Genomic DNA, 21828 nt, shown 5'->3' with positions numbered 1-21828 from the left:
GTATGTAGCATGCATGTAGTATGTATGTAGTATGTATGTAGCATGCAGTATGTATGTAGCATGTATGTAGTATGTATGTAGTATATATGTAGTATGTATGTAGCATGTAGTATGTATGTAGCATGCATGTAGTATATATGTAGTATGTATGTAGCATGCATGTAGTATGTATGTAGTATGTATGTAGTATGTATGTAGCATGCAGTATGTATGTAGCATGTATGTAGTATGTATGTAGTATGTATGTAGTATGTATGTAGCATGCATGTAGTATGTATGTAGTATGTATGTAGCATGCAGTATGTATGTAGCATGTATGTAGTATGTATGTAGTATATATGTAGTATGTATGTAGCATGCATGTAGTATGTATGTAGCATGCATGTAGTATGTATGTAGTATTTTTTTTTTTTTTTTTTTTTAACATTTAACACATTAGCCGGATGATGGGACTACTACTGTCCCATCATTGGCTAATGTGTCAATCACTGTCATGGTAGCAGGCATCGCCCGATGGGACTTGTAGTCCCATCGGACGATGCTTGCACAGACCCCCGGACATCAGCACATCCCCCCGGCAGGCCGGCACAGCCCCCCGGCAGGCCGGTACAGACCCCCACAGGGTGCACAGACCACCGGCAGGCCGGCACAGCCCCCCGGCAGGCCGGTACAGACCCCGGGCAGTCCACACAGCCCCCCGGCAGGCCGGCACAGCCCCCCGGCAGGCCGGCAGAGACCCCCGGAAGGCCCGAAATGACGGCGCATCATGATGCGCACACACCGCGCATCATGATGACGTCAGGCCGTCAATCAACTGAACTTCCGATTCCGATGCCGAATTCCGATATTGAAAAAATATCGGAAGTCGGTATCGGAATTCCGATACAGCAAGTATCGGCCGATACCCGATACTTGCGGTATCGGAATGCTCAACACTAATGATGAGTTCAGATTTGTCTACATTGAGTTTGAGGAAGCGAGAGGAGAAGAAGGAGGATATGGCTGATAGACACTCTGGGATTCTGGACAGCAGAGAGGTGACGTCTGGGAGAGAGAGGTAGATCTGAGTGTCATCAGCATAAAGCTGGTAGTGGAATCCGTGGGACTTTATGAGTTGCCCCAGACCAAGTGTATAGATTGAGAAGAGTAGGGGTCCTAAAACAGCCTTGGGGAACTCCAACAGAGAGAGGGTGGGATGAGGAGGTGGTGTGGGAGTGGGAGACGCTGAATGTGCGGTTGGAAAGGTATGAGGAGATCCAGGATAGGGCAAGGCCTTTGATGCCGAAGGAGGAGAGGATCTGTAGTAGGAGGCAGTGGTCAACTGTGTCAAATGCAGCGGACAGGTCTAGAAGCAGGAGTATAGAGTATTGTCCATTTGATTTGGCTGTAAGTAGGTCGTTAGTAATTTTGGTCAGGGCTGTCTCAGTGGAGTGATGGGGGCGGAAACCAGATTGTAGAATGTCAAAGAGCGAGTTAGATGATAGGTGGGAGGAAAGTTCAGCGTGGACATGCTGTTCCAGGAGTTTGGAAGCGAATGGGAGCAACGATATTGGGCGATAGCTGGACATAGCAGTTGGGTCGAGGGTTGGCTTTTTAAGGATAGGCGTGATTGTGGCATGCTTGAAAGCAGAAGGGAAGGTACCGGACGTTAGTGATAGGTTGAAGAGGTGGGTTAGGGATGGGATAAGTGTGGTGATGAGGTTGGAAGCAGGTGGGATGGGATGGGGTCAAGTGCACAGGTTGTGAGGTGCGATTTGGAGAAAAGGCGATTAAGTTTCCCTTCAGTGATGTTGGAGAGTGAGGTTATGGGGTTTGGGCATTGGTCTGGTATACAAAGGGGTTGTGGTGGTTGAGTGATGAATACTTGCCTTGTTTGGTCAATCTTGTTTTTGAAGTGTGTGGCAAAGTCCTCGGCAGAGATATTTTCTCAAACATGTGGCCCATGGTTCAGGCCATCCAGTACTTTTCTGGCAGTCTCTGCTTTTCCAGCAGAATGGGCACAACAGGTGCAACAGAAGAATCCATAGGCTCCAAATATTCTGCCAAGCCACACAATCCTTTGAGCCAAACTCACACACCTAAACATTAACGCGAACAACACTTCGTCTTCAGTATTGTAGCTTTCACCCGCTCACCGTAAGCAGGGCTATCTTCTTTTTTTTAAAGGGCAACAGCGCCCATGGGGACGCGGACAGTCCCAGCAGCTTCAATAGGGTTGCAACAGGCATAACACACAGTGATTTGTAAACTTCAACGACACGCACTGCTCGTCGCTCCCTCAAAAGTCATCTCTGCGGCCGCAGTAGATGTGGACGGCGCCACCATAGCACCATCAGAATCCCGGGAGCCGGTTGATGATCGGGTCTGCACCGACTTCGGGGAGAGGCCCAAATCACCTTTGGGTTTTTCCGAATTCCATGCCCTGGTACGGGCCAAAGACGATTTTATAGCAGCGGACTCCGGGATCCGTCTGGGCAGGGCAGCGGTAGTACCACAAAATGAAGACATGGATGGGAGCGGACATCCTCCTGCCTGAATGACACGTGTAATGCCCGCTGGATTGCCAATACTGGCCTCGGTTGCGGTCCCCTGCGCCCATTGCTCAAGGGACACATTCCGGGGACTGCTTTCAGTGATAGAAGGGAGAAGGGCGGGCCAAACCCGGTGAATTCAGAGCCGCGGTGTACTACACCCCAGTCCCGCAGCCGTTATCTTCCTGCATCAGGGGCCGAGCGGTTCGGTTCCCAGAGGCGTAGCACCATACCACTCCATTCCTCCGGCCCGCTACTCCGTGGCCTCCAGCATCTTGATCGCGGTGGTTGAGAGGGAGACTCCGGGCCCCTCCACCACAGCTCCGGTGGTGGCAACAACTGAGGCTCCACTGGGGAGAGCTCTGCTCCCCACTGGCTGGCTGGTTCCCGCTTCTACATTCCGTCAGCCTCCAGCAGCCAGTCCTGGTAGAAGCAGTTAAACGTGACTGGCTTCTTCCGTTACCTCCCATTCTCAGGGGAGTCTGCCTCCAGCAGCCCCTCCTCCCTGTGGTCGATCAGTGGCAGGGGGCGAGGCTCTCTTCTCCTCAGCCACGCCCACCAGGGGAGGGCCAGGGTGCAATGACAGGCAACTTTTAGCGCCAAGGGGCTACAGAAACACCCACAAAGTGTGAGGGCTATGTCTTCACCTGCAGCGCAATTTCCCGCCAGCTCCATGGTCGCCAACTTGGTCAACACAAAATCAGGTTGAGGCACAGTGTCAGTCTAATCCGTTAGATCAGTCACATCCGGTGGTACACAATTTTGCACACTATCTTCTTTACTATATTTCAGAGGCACAACTTCCACCGCCACTTCACTTGTCATCTTTCTCTTTGCGGGTTCTCCGCACTGCATGGTCACATCCTGTCGACTACGCCAAATGTAAGAAGGGGCCAGGACGGCAGTCGTGGCCGAGGACACCAGGGCCTTGGTGTCCTGGCCTCTTCCTAGAGAAAAATCGTCAGCTTCTTCCGGCGTACCTGTTCGGGGTTCTGGTTCACCATCAGGAATTTCACTGCGGTGCGACACAGCTCCTGCATACTCAGCTTCTGTGCACAGGGTAGAAAGAACGGACACAGATACCGGTTCAGATGCCAAAAACGATTTTACTTTTCTCTTCAATGGTCATTACAGTCCACACAGCATTCCTCCTGCACTTTCGCTTTCCTGCTTTCTTTGTTCTCACGCACATTACGGAGTAGTAGCGCCTTAGGCAGTACCGCAGCATCACTTCTGTAGGACCTCAGGACATAGGGGATCCCTTTCATCCGTTTCACCCCAGATTTGCAAGCTTCAGCCCTATTTAAGATCTGCCACATGGTGATTATTCTGCGCCCTGCACGACTTTTGGACCATGTATTCCTTCCTGTTCCTGCTGCCATAAACTGCAATTTCCAGGGTGCTCCGGTCTTATCCAGCACCCGTCTGACTGTGCCCATGCTTTTGTTCATAACGTTGCATAGCTGCTATGGTAACCTGGGCTTAGAGCCCTTGTGGACACATTGGGCGTGCGCGCCCTTCTGAACTGTTCCTATCTCCTACACTTGCTTAACCCATAGCAGCTCCTCCTACAGTTAACCCTATGTGAACTTCCTATAGCTATACCTAACAAGACCCACTAGTATACCCCCATCTAGTGGCCCACTACAGAACTACACTTACCCATATCTAGAAACTCTATACTAATAGTGCCCTCCACTACTGAACCCGAAGGATGCACCAGCTTACCCTTACCTATGCATTTATATGTAGAACATAATACAAACACAATATATTACAATATGTACAACATGGTAACACATATAATGTGGCAGTACCAATGAGAACGGTGGTAATACACAATAGTGTAGCAGTAGCGGAGCATAATGATACTGTACAACATTTACAATATACTTATATTAGAACTCCTTAAAGGGGAGGTGGCATTAAAGGGGACATTTCAATTCACTCCCCTACAGTTACATCACTGCTACAGTCTGTAAACCAACACCAGGAACAGTGGTGGAGAGCCAGTACTGGAGCAGAAGGCGAGTACAGCTGAATTTCTTAATTTTTCCATAAGGCAAGACAATGGGGTATAAAAAATTGAAAACGGAAACCCCTTTAAAAGGCTAGTTTTATTCCTTGTTCATGATGGCAGAGACAAAAGAGAGCTGTTTCAGTAGACTAGAAATACTATTATCACCAAGCACAAGCAGTCTAAAGGGAACAAGATTATCTCCAAAGCCTTGGCATCCCAACATCAATGGTTTGGAATATTACCAAGAAGTTTTCTATCCATAGGTCTTGAACCTTTCAGCATGTGATGGAAGAGGAAAATAAATGAAAGAACCTTACAAAAGTACCTTGGAAATGTGACAAAGAAGTACAGCCTGAACTGTAGCAATAGCTTCAACCTGTCCAATACACAACACACTGAACAAGACAGAGTTAGAAGGACCTAACTGCTGAAAGAAAAAAATAAAAACGGGAGACTAAATTTTGCCAAAATTTACAGTTAAAAACCACAATCCTTTAGAGAAAATGTTCTATGGACAGATAAAACCAAACTATCAATCTTTAGCAATGCAGTCCAGCATTGTTTATTGACAGAAAGAAGCCTATAAAGAAAAGTGCACCCCGCCTGCAGTGAACAATGGTGGAGGATCCATAATTTTGTAGGGTGCTTTGCTGCCTCTCTGACAGGAGGCCTTAAACATGTTACAGCAGAGGTGGAGAACCTAAGGCCCCCAGTCCATTTACGGCCCTCAATGACCTTTTATCAGGCACCCAGGCAGATTCTCAGGGACTGCATTCTTGGGCAAGGAACTGTATTTTGATTGCCACCAGCTCATTACTTTTTTCTTGCTCTGTGAGCACACACACGCAGTGTTCACTACTGAACACTGAAGGGCATGCAATGAAAGATTACATCCGATTCCTAACATCAGTGCCAGAGTCAGGATGTACTTTGTGGGCAGAGTTTGTACAGCCCCCGGGAGAAAAAAGATTCCCCTCCCCTGCGTTACAGGGACAATAAAAGCAGAGGATTGTCAGAATATCTTAAAGAGTAAATGTGCTCGGTAGTATAAGGACACTGGGTTTGAGGCAAACAAAATGGGTCCTATAGCAGGATAAGGACCCAAAGCAAACTTCCAAAAGTACACAGAAATGGTGAAAGGAGTTGCCTGACCATAAGCTACAAGTCTTCAGGCACTTCACAAGTCTGCAGTCAATGTGACTGCAGACTTGTGTATCTCCACATTGCACCCTGTGAGGATTCTCTGACCATTCTGCCGCCTCATCACCACCAGAGCTGCTGCACCCCGACCTTCTGTCTCTTCCCCACTATCCCGTAGAATGTATGTCCACAAGGACAGGGTCCCCTCCCCTCTGTACCAGTCTGTCATTGTAAATTTGTTTACTGTTAACGATATCCATAACTTTGTATGTAACCCCCCTTCTCATGTATAGCACCATGGAATTAATGGTGCTATATAAATAATAATAAAAAAAAAATAATAATAATTCTCTGGTGCCGATGCCAGGAGTGGCGGATGCATGACCGCAAGAAACTGATTTGCATACATGTGGTCACGTCACAACTGCATGGGCTCGGCCTCACTCAATGCAAGTGTATTAAGTGAGGCCGGATACAGATTGGCCAGAAATATGCAAATTGCATACTTGCGGTCACATGACAACCCGATACCGGTGTCATCTCTGGAGAATCCTAATGCGCATGATGTACAGATTCACAGAGTGACTGCAGACTTGTAATTTAGGACCAGACAACCCCATTAAATAGGAACCAGTGTATTGATATAAACTGGCCAGCGATGAGTCCTGATCTTCATGCAATTAAAAATCTTTGAAGAGATCTGAAATCTGCTATTGGGAAAAGGAACTGTGCAAACATTCAGAAACCTGAGAGACTAAACTACCAGCAGACAGGTGCAAGAAGCTCACAGATGGCTGCAAAAACTGTTGGAGGCTCTCATTGTTGTGTAAGGTTGTGCAACCAAGGATTACAGAGGGTGCCTGCAATCCTGCCCATGTCATTTACTAGGTTTATTATGCATTTCTTCTTTTTTACAGGACTGCAAGTTTGGTGACAGTTAAACCAAAAAATAGGAGTGTAAACAACTTAATATGCAATACAATTTCATGTGGACAAAGATACTATAAAACCAAAACAAGACCACATAACCAAATTTTTCCAAAACTAGTATAATTAATATAAATAGATGTTTTATTAAGGACACATTAAAATCCACAATACAAAAACAAAACAATACTAAGAAAGCAAGAGAGGCGGTTCAGCACACACAATCTATTGAAAACATGATAAAGTCTGAAACATGATTTGTATTTTATCTCCATTCATTTGTGGGTACAAAAGGAATAAAGATGAGGGAAAATATAAATAAAATAAAGTGCAGTGCATAAATAAGTTATTTCCCAATAAGGTGTTCTGAGTTTATTGTTAACCACATAGACCCCAATGGAGACAAATAAATATTTCAAGTACTAATCAGGATTCATGTTGCGCGTGCCGTCACCGCCACCCTACACTCCAACGCGCGTTTCACACGTTGCTTCGTCAGGGAGTGATCAAGTTGGGTGACAGGTCCACTTTTTTATTCACTGTATTTGGACATAATCTTAAAATATTCTAATTACTCTATATAATCACATTATTTCTGAAGATACTGACTTATTATAATAATCAATCAAGAATGCCAATAATGTGGACTCTAATCAGATATACTGTAGATTACATTGTAGTGGACAGCAGTTCACAGTTCTAAGATACATTAAGACCCTGTTGTACATGTATTGCCCTGATACATTAAAGGGAACCTGTTACCAGGAGTAAAGGCCCCTTTACATTTAGCGATGCACCAGCGATCCGACCCGATCAGGATCGCTGGTGCATCGCTAAATGATCGCTAGTGAGCTGTCACACAGGCAGACCTCACAGCGATGCAGCAGCGACGCAGCGCACGATACTCACCTTCCACACACAGCGATCCTGGCGTCCTCCCGCCCGCGTCCACGCGTCACTCGTCGTCACAGCAGGAAGCCCAGCAGGAAGCTGACGACGAGAAATGGAGCCGGACATTCTCGCGCGATCAGCGATAACCAGCGGGGGAGCCGGTCGGAGGTAAGTATCACACACAGCGATATCGCTAGCGATATCGCTATAACGTCACAAAATCGGTGACGTTATAGCGATATCGCTATGTGTAAAACCCCCTTAAGGCTCTTAACCTGCAGATTAACTCCATATCTGTAGGTTAACAGCGTTATGATGCTGTCTGCACGTAGCTGACTGCAGCGGGGAGAAAATTATCTTTATTCTCCCTGTCAATAATCAGTCATGGGGGGCAGCACTGGTGCGAGTTTAGTCACCACTCTGAGTATAGAGAGTGTCTGCTATAACCGCGTGGACTCAACACTGATGACATACAGACCCAACACTAATGACACACAGACCCAACACTGATGACACTCAGACCCAACACTGATGACACTCAGACCCAACACTGATGACACTCAGACCCAACACTGATGACACTCAGACCCAACACTGATGACACTCAGACCCAACACTGATGACACTCAGACCCAACACTGATGACACTCAGACCCAACACTGATGACAAGCAGACCCAACACTGATGATACTCAGACCCAACATTGATGACACACAGACCCAACACTGATGACACACAGACCCAACACTGATGACACTCAGACCCAACACTGATTACACACACACCGAACATTGATGATACTCAGACCCAACATTGATGACACACAGACCCAACACTGATGACACACAGACCCAACACTGATGACACTCAGACCCAACACTGATTACACACACACCGAACATTGATGACACACAGACCCAACACTGTTGACTCTTAGACCGTACAATGATGACACACAGACCCAACACTGATGACACACAGACCCCACACTGATGATAGACCCAACAATGATGACACTCAGACCCAACACTGATGACAAACAGACCATTTTTGCATACATGAGCAAATACGGACGTCTGATTGAGGCATTTAAGAATTTTAAAAAATTGGGGGGCCAGCCTGATAGTAATTAACAGCCAACAAATATTAGTGTCGTCAATTCTCTTTACTGGTGTTTTACTCCTAATTTTGTGAAACTGAGCTGTTCCATGGAACATGGACTCTGACTACCCAAATCATATATTGTCCATTGAGTGGCCGTGGAGTCAGTGTCTCTATGTACACCCCATGTATTCACATGGGAGCTGTAATAGGAACACATAGGGTGACTGAATTCCGCTCCATCCCGCTGGACATGTGCTTTACGAACAACCGAGTGATGTCTTTTCATTGGGGAGAGGGGAAGTAACCACTGACAGAAAACTATGGTGGCTGTTTATCTACCTTGAGAACAAAAGATCAGATATGTTATAATTCAATATGTCTGAAATAGGTCAAAGCTGGTAGAATATTTCACATGTATGGCCACCTTTAGATAAAGGGATTTTGCTGATATACAATTCTTTTATGATTCATATGAAAAAAAAATGATCACAGCACTGCATGGGTGGACACAGGCAGGAGAGAACCCCTGTGCAAAAACGGCATATGGGTCCTTTGCAGCCCAATAATATGAATGTGGCAGAAGCTGCTATGGAGGTGGAAGTGGGCCCCCCTCATCTACTGGGCCCCTGCTGCACAAATTTAACCAATGGCATGTCCACCCGTGCAGCACTGGCTATCTACACAGAGATAATGTAAGGTTTGGGTTCTTTCATATACAGTGTTTTCTGCAGCATTTGTCCTGGCAATTAGCTGAAAGTCAGCACAGAAAAGTTAATTGTACTTTTTTTATTTGCTGATTTGGGGGGATTGTATTTTGTCAGAAAGCAGCATGCTCTATGGCATTTTTCCAGAGGATTCTCTAAAGGGAAAAATGGACCAAATTTTTTGAATAAGTCTCAAAAAATGCATGAAATGTATGCCTAAAACTGCTAAAAATGAGGGAAAGGTAGCCGAAATGGTCATTTATCTATCTGTGAGAGGTGGTTGCCACAGGAGGTGCACAGGCATCAGAGAAGAACAGCGCTGTATAAGTTGGATGTAGAGACATCAACAATGGTGTTGCCCAAAGCATCAAAGCAGATAATTGCTCCCATTGTCACAGCTATATAACATCTGACTACTCTGCTATTGGTAATACCATTGTGTCCATTTACACTGTGCTGAAAAAAGTGACAAATGACCGCTGCAGTCTGTTGTAAGGTTTTTAGTATTGTGGTCTATTGGCGGAATATCCCACAATGAGAAATGCCTTCATAATGGGGAACTGTTTCCCATGGTGGGAGATGCATTCATTCATCTAGTGGAGGAAGACGAGGATTTAAAAAGTGGTTAAGGTAAATTGAATAGGCTATATAATCAGATGTAGAATGTATAATTAGTACAAGTAACAAGTATATCATAAAATACAGGAATAAATTAAGGAATGAAAATGCAGTTCTTTCACACTAAATGTCGGCTTTTATGGGTTACTTAGCAGATGACCATCCCTATAACTATCTGTCACTTTAATTCTCCTTACTAAAATGTAAAGACTCCAGCTTAGTACCTGAAATGTGACAGTGCCAGAGAGTGAAAATGGCTACGATAATGTACACGGTACCATGATTATACAGTCTCCACAATTATCTCTTACCGGCACTTCTATTCTTATATACAGGATGGACAGTAAAGTTAGTCAAAGTGTCTTTTCCAGGGAGCAGCCATCAGTGTAGTGACCAGCTGTGCCCAAGATGAGGCTTCTTCAGCACTCATTGTTTATACATGAACAGCACCTTCATAGCATCATATGGCACGGTCATATGGTCGGTGATGGCCTGCAGTGAAGACTGTGGGGGCCTTTTGCTATGCTGGATGCCAAAAAGCCTTTACTCATTGGATGCGTTTGGCTCAGAGGTCAATAGCTCGGAGGCATCGCCTTGTATAATTCTATATTGTTCTAAAGTAGTAGCCAAGCCTGTTTTACAGTGCTACATTACTAACCAGGCAGCTGAAGAACATCTTGTTCTGGGACATTCTCACAAATATAAATGATCTCTTAAAGAAGTTTTAGTCTATCTGGCTCATATACTCTCTCGTCATTTGTCATTTACTCCCACTATACAATACTAAATGAATAATGAATGCTGCTTCACTTCACACAACACTGAGGGTCCTGGGAACGGAAACCCCGACAGACGTAAACTATATATAATCGTTATATACCAGGGCCGGACTGGGACAAAAAAGCAGCCCTACCACACAAACCCCACCAGCCCACAAATTATAACACTCATCAGCCCCGATTAGTGCATTTTTGCTATACTTTGTCATCCCCTCATCACTCTATTAAAGGAGTTATTTAAAGAGCCACATGTTAATGGCTTCTCAATGCGTATGATTGGACCACAGCTCCATTTACATGGTGCTCTTCAAAGCTACGTCCTAGGATCAAGGGGGTCCCAGCGGTCAGATCCACAACAAACAGAAAGTCATCCCCTATCCAAAAGATAAGGAAGAACTTCCAAATTTGGATAACCCTCCATACAGCATTATGGGCACCACATAGTCCTCCATACAGTATTATGTGCACAACTTAGTCTTCCATACATTGTTATTGGTACCACATAGTCCTCTTTACAGTATTATAGATTATAGGCACCATATAGTCCTCCATACAGTATTATGGGCTCCACATAGTCCTCCATACAGTATTATAGGCACCTCATAGACCTCCATACAGTATTATAGGCACCTCATAGACCTCCATACAGTATTATGGGCACCATATAGTCCTCCATAGAGTATTATGGGCACCACATAGTCCTCCATACAGTATTATGGGCACGATATAGTCCTTCATAGTATTATGGGCACCACATAGTCCTCCATACAGTATTATGGGCATCACATAGTCCTCCATACAGTATTATGGGCATCACATAGTCCTCCATACAGTATTATGGGCACGACATAGTCCTTCATACAGTATTATGGGCACGACATAGTCCTTCATAGTATTATGGGCACCACATAGTCCTCCATACAGTATTATGGGCATCACATAGTCCTCCATACAGTATTATGGGCATCACATAGTCCTCCATACAGTATTATGGGCAACACATAATGCTCCATACATTATAATGGCCCCATATATTGCTCCATACAGTACAATGGACCCCACATATTCCTCCTTACGGTACAATGAGCCCATATAATTCTCCATACACTATTATGGGCCCCATACATTACTGCATACAGTTTTATGGGTCCCATATAATGGTCCATACAGTACAATGGGCCCTTGTTAAATATTAATAATCCGTTAATTTCTTATAAGACTCAGTTCTGTAGAATGCTTTAGCTTACACGACATAGGCTATTTTTAAGCTTGGCTCATGGTAGAAAGACAGCTCCATATATGTAGAGACCACGTGCTTTAGGAGACGTATATAATTCATGGCTAACTGTAGAGGTCGCTCTTCTTCTTCCCTCACCATCATGAGACACAGACGCAAGATGACATAACTCAACAGCTGGTATGTTACTTTATTACGAAGAAGCCGAACTGAGAGACAGACGCCATTTGCCATGTGAGATCCCGGAGAGAAAGAAGAATACATGCTGCTTTGCTATGAACAATGGACAATATCTCTTTCACTTATTTTTATTCACCTGTTTTTCTGTAATAACCTTTCTTTGATGGAAGAATCCAAATAAACCACTATATTTTTATCTGGTAACTAGTCCTGAGTATTTTACAGGATATGCATTATTTTACAGCCCTCATACTGTATAATACTTCAAACAGTATAATGGACCCCATATATTACTTTATACAGTATAATGGGCCCCATATATTACTTCATACAGTATAATGAGCCCCATATAATACTTATCCCTGTCCCTACTGCTCTGGTCTCCTCAGTGTATTCTGATTCTCTGCACTGCTTGGCACAGACGATTCGCTGTAGTGATGTCATTGCACCCTCTGCACTAAGACGTCACAGAGCGCAGACGCAGAGGGGAAATAATGAGAGAGGGAGCATCAACAGATGGCTCCCTCACTCATCATTGTTTTCAACTGTGTACCACGCTAGCACCGGAGCCCCACTACTTACAAGCCCCATAGCATGCCAAGTCCCCGACGCCACTTGCCCGCTTTTGCCGGGTGGTGATGTCAGCCTTGATATGTGTCATAATTGTTGAGCACCACCAAATATTAAGCAGTGGGTGAAATGCTTTTAGGAAACACACCCTTAAATCAGAGGGATTTATAAAAAGAAAATAATCAGCACACCGATTAAATGATTAAATAAGAGAAAAGTGGAGGACTCTTTATTAGCTCATGTGGCAATATTTCAATTCAATAGCAGAGAAATGATCTGTTATAGATGCAAAGCTTTGTCACATGGGCTAATAAAGAGTCCGCCACTTTGCACAATTCATCGGAGCGCTTATTATTTTCATAGATACACACACTTAGAGCAGATACTTATATTTACACCATGTATACAGGACAGGAGGAGTATACACAATGTACACAGCTCTACACTATATACTGTGGTAAGGAATATAGAGTGGAGCTCTGTATATACTATATCGTGTAGAGATGGGCCAGTGTATATAGTGTGGATTCCACACTATATACTATATACACAGCAACATACTATATGAACAGCTCTATACTATATACACACAACCCTACATTATAATTGACAGTATCAGGCTATGTGCACACGTTGCGGATTCTGCTGCGGATCCGCAGCGTTTCTGGCCCTGCGGGTCCGCAGCAGTTTCTGCTGCATTGTACAGTACCATTCTTTGCAATGGTAAAACCAAAAATGCTGTGCACATGCTGCGGATTTTTCCGCGCGGATTTGCTGCGGGTTACAATCCGCAGCATGTCAATTCTTTGTGCGGATTCAGCTGCGGTTTCACACATTCACCATTGTGAGGTGTGAAACCGCAGGGCTAAACCGCAGGCTAATCCGCAGGTAAACCGCAGGTATTTTGATCTGCGGATTTACCTGCGGATTTTTCAAAATCTGCAGCTCTTCCAACTATGTGTGCACATAGCCTTATACTATATTATGTTACATACTGCTGAATATATATCACATTGAGACTACTATATATACATATGTATATACGGGTGCTGGGGCTGATGTATATACGGGTGCTGGGGCTGAAGTATATACGGGTGCTGGGACTGATGTATATACGAGTGCTGGGGCTGGTGTATATACGGGTGCTGGGGCTGGTGTATATACGGGTGCTGGGGCTGATGTATATACGGGCGCTGGGGCTGATGTATATACGGGCGCTGGGGCTGATGTATATACGGATGCTGGGGCTGATGTATATACAGGTGCTGGGGCTGGTGTATATACGGGTGTTAGGGCTGATGTATATACAGGTGCTGTGGCTGATGTATATACAGGTGCTGGGGCTGATGTATATATGGTGTGGGGGGCTGATGTATATACGGGTGCTAGGGTTGGTGTATATATGGGAGCTGGGGCTGATGTATATACATGTGCTGGGGCTGATGTATATACAGGTGCTAGGGCTTGTGTATATATAGAGGCTGATCAGTGATGTATATATATACAGCCCATATATAAATCAGCCTCAAGTCAGCACCAGTGTATACATCACCACCGCCTTCACCTGTATATACATTAGCCCCAGAATCTGTGTATTATACAGGTGCTGATGTATACACTGATGCTGAGGCTTACGTATAGATAGGTGCTGACTCGAGGCTGATGTATATACAGTGTACAGTGTATATACAGCCATTTTGGGCACAGTGGCTGGTACTGAGGAAAAGAAAGAAAGAACAGAGAGAGAGAAAGAAAAAAAGAAAGATTAAAAAGAGAAAGAAAGAAGGAAAGAACAGGGAGAGAAAGAAACAGAGAGATAAAGAAATATTCTATAAAGATACTATAGCAGCCCGGCTCCCATTGTAATGGCCACCTGAGCCTCCCGATGCAGGACATATCATGATCTGCTCACATGGCCGGCATCCCCGATTCCAAGGCAATCCCGCTGTCCGTGCTGTCGGAGAGAGAAAGAAACAGAGAGATAAAGAAATATTCTATAAAGATACTATAACAGCCTGGCTCCCATTGTAATGCCCACCTGAGCCTCCCGATGCAGGACATATCATGATATGCTCACATGGCCGTCATCCCCGATTCCAAAGCAATCCCACTGTCCGTGCTGTCGGAGGAGGACACGGTGATCTGAAGCATTCCCTGAAGTGCCTCCATAGTTCCGTCACAATCTCCTCCCGAAATTACCTAATTTCCGGTCAGCTTCTAGGATGTCACTTTCGGTAGAACATCACGTGCGAGTTTTAAAGTGCTCCTCGGGGCTCCACCGTGTACTCCTGTGTCCGCGGGAAAAGTAAGCTCCCAGCTGGGGCAGTCTCTCTCAAAATCGGGACTATCCCATTGGATACGGGCTGGTGGGGAAGTATGAATGTTCCCCACCATACACCTCGTACACGCATGGCTCCGCACGCCTCATACACACACGGTTCAGCTTTGTATGTCTCGTACACACACGGCTCCGGTCCGTACACCTCGCGCACGCATGGCTCCACTCAGTACACACATGGCTCCGCTCCGTAAAACTCGTACACATGCGACTCTGCTCCGTACGCCTTGTACACACACTCCACGCTCTGTACACCTTGTACACACGGAGCTTTGCTCCATACACCTCGTACACATGCAGCTCTGTTGTGAGTTCATCTTCTGGTCTACCAGTTGAGAGTTCTCCTTCCAGGCTCCCTCTGGTGGTAACAGGAGGTAGTGAGGCTGATTTAATCAGTGGAGATCTGCCACCTGATAAGGAGGATGATGATTGGTCCTCAGGAATCTCAGACTGGATTTAAGATAGCCGATGCCCTATTCTGGTGCTGGTGATTCCTTCTGGCTTGTCAGGTCTTGGTTCTCAGCTCTGTTCCAGTCAACTCAAGCTAAGTTTTTCTGCTAATGTTCACACTTGATTTTGTTGGTCTATTCAGTTTTTTATGGTCAGCCAGCCCCGGCTGGGGCTGTGCTGAATTTCCACTCTTATTTATCTGTATTTGCCAATTTGCTTTTTGTCCCTTATTAGATTGGCCTCTTTTTGCTCTGTCTCAGAATATTTCAGAGTGCTGATATAGTGGGAGAAGTCTAGTGACTTCAGGGTTAATTTTGTTATCAGAAATGTTGGACATTATTTTTGTAGGGTTTTTGGCAGATTGCAGACAGTATCTTTCCTTTCCTATCCTTTCTAGTTAGTTTGGGTCCCATCGTTTACTCAGCCTATTTTCCTGCCTGTGTTTGGGTTTTCATCTTGTTTCACCGTCGATACATGTGTGGGGGCTGTCTTTCCTTTGGGGTCTGCTCTGGGGCAGTTTTCCCCTTTTCTTGCTTTAGGCTTATTTAGTCCTCCGGCTGTGATGAAGCGTCTAGGTTCATCGTAGGAACGCTCCACGACTGCTGCTAGTTGTGTGGTTAGGATCAGGGATCTGCAATCTGCATAGTTACCAACCTCTCTGGTTTTCTGTGACTTAGCTTGTTTTGTTTTTCCCTCCTCGGTAACCCATTCATAACACAGCTCTGCTCCATACACACGGAGCTCCACTCCGCTCTGTACACCCAGCACACACGCGGCTTCATTTCGTACACACCCGGATCTGCTCCACTCCGTAAACACAAGGCTCAGATCCGTACACTTTGTACACACAGGGCTCCGTTCCATACACCTCGTACACACATGGCTCCGCTCCGTAGACTTTGTACACACCTCCGCTCCGTACACCTCGTACACATGCGGCTCCGCTCCATACACCCCATACACACACAGCTCTGCTCCACTCCGTACACCTCGTGCACCTCCGACTCTGCTCCGTACACCTCGTACACACACGGCTCTGCTCCGTACACCCTGTACACCCAGCTCTGCTCCACTCCGCACATCTCGTACACACACGGCTCCGCTCCGTACGCCTCGTACACACACGGCTCCGCTCCGTACACCTCGTTCACATCTGGCTCTGGCCCTTACACCTCGTACACACACGGCTCCGCTTTGTACACTTCGTACACACACGGCTCCGCTCAGTCCCTCATACACGCTCTGCTCCGTACACCTCGTCCACACGCGGCTCCGCACCGTACACCTCGTACACACATGGCTTCGCTATGTACATCTCGTACAAAATGGCTCCGCTCTGTACAACTCGCACACAAGGCTCTGCTCCGTACACCTCGAACACACGCGGCTCCGCTCTGTACACCTCGAACACACGCGGCTCCGCTCTGTACACCTCGTACACACACGGCTCCGCTCCGTACACCTCGTACACACACGGCTCTTCTCCGTACACCTTGTACACATGCGGCTCCACTCCGTACACCTTGTACACAAGCGGCACCGCTCCGTACACCTTGTACACATGCGGCACCACTCCGTACACCTTGTACACACGCGCACCGCTGCGTACACCTTGTACACACGCGGCTCTGCTCCGTACACCTTGTACACACGCGGCTCCGCTCCGTACACCTCGTACACATGCGGCTCCGCTCCGTTCACCTCGTACACACGCGGCTCCGCTCCGTTCACCTCGTACACACGCGGCTCAGCTCACCTCGTACACACGCGGCTCCGCTCCGTTCACCTCGTACACATACACACAGCTCTGCTACATCCACCCTGTAAACCCCTCTTGACCCCACACAAACTTCCCTCATCCAGCACCATGACAACCAGCACAGCAGACTCTGTTGTGAATTCGCTTTCTGGCCTACCTCTGGTTACTGCTGAAAGTGGTGGAGCTGGTCAGGTTGACGGAGGGGTTGCAAGTTCTCTTTCTGGGCTCCCTCTGGTGGTTACTGGAGGTAATGGAGCTGATCTGATTAACAGAGGCTTGCCACCTGATAATGAGGATGACGATTGGAGATCTGGGGTTTCAGACTGGATTTAAGACAGCCGACTCCCTCTATCCCTGCTGGTGATTTTTTCCTGATCCTGAGGTTTTAGTTTCCAGCTCAGTCCCTGCATGCTCAGCTAAGTGTTCTTTTGCTATTGTGTTCACATTTGACCTGGTTTTGTTTATTTCAGTTTTGTGTGGGTCAGCCAGCTTCGGCTGGGGCTGTGCTGAATCACCATCCGTTACTGCTTGTGCCAATTTGTTTTTGTCCCTTATTAGATTGGTCTCTTTTTGCTCTGCTTTCAGAATATACCAGAGTGCTGATATAGTGGGCGAAGTCGTGCGACTTCAGTATTTTTGCATCAGACGTGTTGGACCTTTTTGCAGGGTTTTTTGCGTGATTGCAGACAGTGTCTTTCCTTTCCTGTCCTGTCTAGTCAGTGTGGGCCCCATCATTTGCTCAGTCAGGGGAAAATATGTGTAGGTGGGTTAAGAGCTGGCTCAGGGATAGGAAACAAAGGGTGGTTATTAATGGAGCACACTCAGACTGGGTCACGGTTAGCAGTGGGGTACCACAGGGGTCAGTTTTGGGCCCGCTTCTTTTTAACATATTTATTAATGACCTTGTAGGGGGCATAGAGAGTAGAATTTCAATATTTGCAGATGACACTAAACTCTGCAGGGTAATCAATACAGAGGAGGACAATTTTATATTACAGGAGGATTTATGTAAACTAGAAGCTTGGGCTGATAAATGGCAAATGAGCTTTAATGGGGATAAATGTAAGGTCATGCACTTGGGTAGAACGAACAAGATGTATAATTATGTGCTTAATTGTAAAACACTGGGCAAAACAGTCACTGAAAAAGACCTGGGTGTATGGGTGGACGACAAACTCACATTTAGCGGCCAGTGTCAGGCAGCTGCTGCAAAGGCAAATAAAATAATGGGATGCATTAAAAGAGGCATAGATGCTCATGAGGAGAACATAATTTTACCTCTATATAAGTCACTAGTGCGACCACACTTAGAATACTGTGTACAGTTCTGGTCTCCGATGTATAAGAAAGACATAGCTGAACTGGAGCGGGTGCAGAGAAGAGCGACCAAGGTTATTAGGGAACTAGGGGGTCTGCAATACCAAGACAGGTTATTACATTTGGGGTTATTTAGTTTGGAGAATCGAAGGCTTAGGGGTGATCTTATTACAATGTATAAATATATGCAGGGACAATACCAAGACCTTTCTAATGATCTTTTTACTCTTAGACCTGTGACGGGGACAAGGGGGCATCCTCTACGTCTGGAGGAAAGAAGGTTTAAGCATACTCACAGACGCGGATTCTTTACTGTAAAAGCAGTGAGACTATGGAACTCTCTGCCATATGATGTTGTAATGAGTGATTCCCTACTAAAATTTAAGAATGGACTGGATGCCGTTCTTGAAAAGTATAATATTACAGGGTATATACACTAGTTTCCTTAATATTGCGTTGATCCAGGGAGCAAGTCTGATTGCCGTATGTGGAGTCAGGAAGGAATTTTTTTCCCCAATGTGAAGCTTACTTGTTGCCACATGGGTTTTTTTTGCCTTCCTCTGGATCAACATGTTAGGGCAAGTTAGGATAGGATATGGGTTGAACTAGATGGACTTAAAGTCTCCCTTCAACCTTAATAACTATGTTACTATGTATTTTCCTACCTGCGTTTGTGCTTTCATCTCGTCTCACCAACAATATATGTTTGGGGGCTGTCTATTCCTTTGGGGTCTGCTCCGGGGCAGTTTAGTTTTCCCCTTTCTTGCTTTAGGCTTAGTTAGCTCTCCGGCTGTGCCGAGGCATCTAGGATCATCGTAGGTACGCTCCACAGCTACTGCTAGTTGTGTGGATAGGATCAGGGGTCTGCAATCCGCTTAGTTTCCAACCTCTCTGGTTTTCTGTGGCTTAGCTTGGGCTTGCTCTCCTCCTCGGTGACCCAATTATAACAAGACTCCTGCAGACACCAAGAGGCAGGGATGTGCACACAGGACCTGTGATGAGGTCACAGGAGGGGAGGAGTCAGGGGTCACATGATCAGGGGTCTGGACAGAGGAACCTGATCATGGGACCCCCTGACTCCTCCCCTCCTGTGACCTCATCACAGGTCCTGTTCGCAGAGAAGAGAGCAGCCAGGCGACGCTGTGAGTGGCTGCGGAGGGGGGGGGGTTTATGGAGGACGAGGATGGGTGCATGGGGGGGCCTGGAGGCTTATCCCCCTGCTATAACCGTCGAACCCGCAGAGGGCAGGCGGCATGAAGAACAGCCAGGCCAGTGGCCGCATTAGCTGCCAAGAGGCCAGATGAGCGGGCGCTGCCAGCCCGCGGCACACATGACAGCAGCCAGAGGGAAAATGCCCGGTTGGGCACATTATCAATCCAGGCCTGTTATATACATATACTTTTACTAAGAAGAAATTGTTGTAAAGTTAAAAAAAAGCTGTGTGGCAGGTAATACCCATTAGGGTATGTGCACACGCTGCGGATTCTGCTGCGGATCCGCAGCGGATTTGGCCACTGCGGATCCGCAGCAGTTCTGCAGACGTGGTACAGTACAATGTAAGTCAATGGGATTTACAATCCGCAGTGCACATGCTGCGGTTTTTACACTGCGGAAAAGCTGCGGTTTTGAATCCGCAGAAATAAATGACATGTCAATTCTTTCTGCGGATTCCGCTGCAGTTTGCCACCTATTCCATTGTCCAGGTGTCAAACCGCAGGCCAATCCGCAGGTAAAACCGCAGGTCAATTTACTTGCGGTTTTACCTGCGGAACCGCACGGAAAAATCCGCTGGTGAAACCGCAGCGTGTGCACATAGCCTTACAACTCCCATCATCTGTCCTAGATTCCAGAATAACTGCCTAGAAATGCTGCCGTACTTTCCATCTCTTGTATCATTGAAGAATTGGCATTGGGAGACAAGCCTAATAAGGCTATGTGCACACGCTGCGGATTCACCAGCGGCTTTTTCTGTGCGGATCCACATTTAAAACCGCAGGTAAATTGACCTGCAGTTTTACCTGTGGATTGGCCTGCGGTTTGACACCTGGACAATGGAATACGTGGCAAACCGCAGCGGAATCCGCAGAAAGAATTGACATGTCATTTATTTCTGCGGATTCAAAACCGCAGCTTTTCCGCAGTGTAAAAACCGCAGCATGTGCACTGCGGATTGTAAATCCCATAGACTTACATTGTACTGTACACTGTCTGCAGAACTGCTGCGGATCCGCAGCGGTCAAATCCGCTGCGGATCCGCAGCGTGTGCACATACCCTTAGAGATTGGCACGCTAAGCCAGAAACATACACTCAACGGCTATTCCCAGGAAAACAGGTCAGAAAAATTCACTGTGCAACTACTGAACAGGTGACATAGGTCATCAATAATCCACGGTTTACCAACCATATTATCATACACACGGGTACAAACAATCTGCCAGACCAGCACCAACAGATCACAGGACAACTTATCCAATTAGCAAAGATCGCAAAACTAAAATTCCCAGTCAGCAAATTCATTCTGTCATCTCTGCTCCCAAGAAAGGACATATCCAGGCAAACCACCCAAAGCATCAATATGGAACTGACAGAAAGGATCAAGACTGTCCCAAACGTGACCCTGGCAAAACACCTGTCCATAAACCACCATCACCTGTATGACAATAAGCACCTCAACAAACAAGGGGTCAGCCTTTTCTGGCCAAAGAGCTGGAAGACATTGTACTAAACAGAGGACCCATGCCTGGACTCAACAGTGACCATAACCACACTGAAAGACCCCTAACAATAAAAAGGCAGAAAACCCCAATCCTATCTCCCGAAGCTGGAAACAAAGCTCTTCACCCAAAATCAGACCACCAGAGGAGGAGACCTCCATGGAGGGGTCCACCGACCCCACACAGATACATGCAGAGCAGAGATATGGATGAGATAAAGACCCTGCTCAGTGCAGGAAACTAATGTCACTGGATGGAACCAAGCACATCTACAAAACAGTCAGAAATCCAGTTTGTCCTACACAGCCATACTCATTACAAGGTATATACACCCAAGATACCGTATATAGAAAAACGACTTCACTTACAATCAACAGCTGGAATATTCAGGGTCTCAACAACTCGGCCTTTGGATGCAAAACAAATGACCCTGACTTTTTTACAAAGACTGAAAAATATAGACATTCAGATCCTCCTGGAAACATGAACCAGAACCGAAAACGAATCTCTGGTGCCCATCGGATACAGGGAAATCTCTGTCCCTGCC

The sequence above is a fragment of the Dendrobates tinctorius genome, unplaced genomic scaffold, assembly GCF_039654945.1.
Source record: "Dendrobates tinctorius isolate UK_male_01 unplaced genomic scaffold, ASM3965494v1 ptg000015l, whole genome shotgun sequence".
Classification (NCBI taxonomy): Eukaryota; Metazoa; Chordata; class Amphibia; order Anura; family Dendrobatidae; genus Dendrobates; species Dendrobates tinctorius.
Note: the sequence above shows the minus strand (reverse complement) of the source record.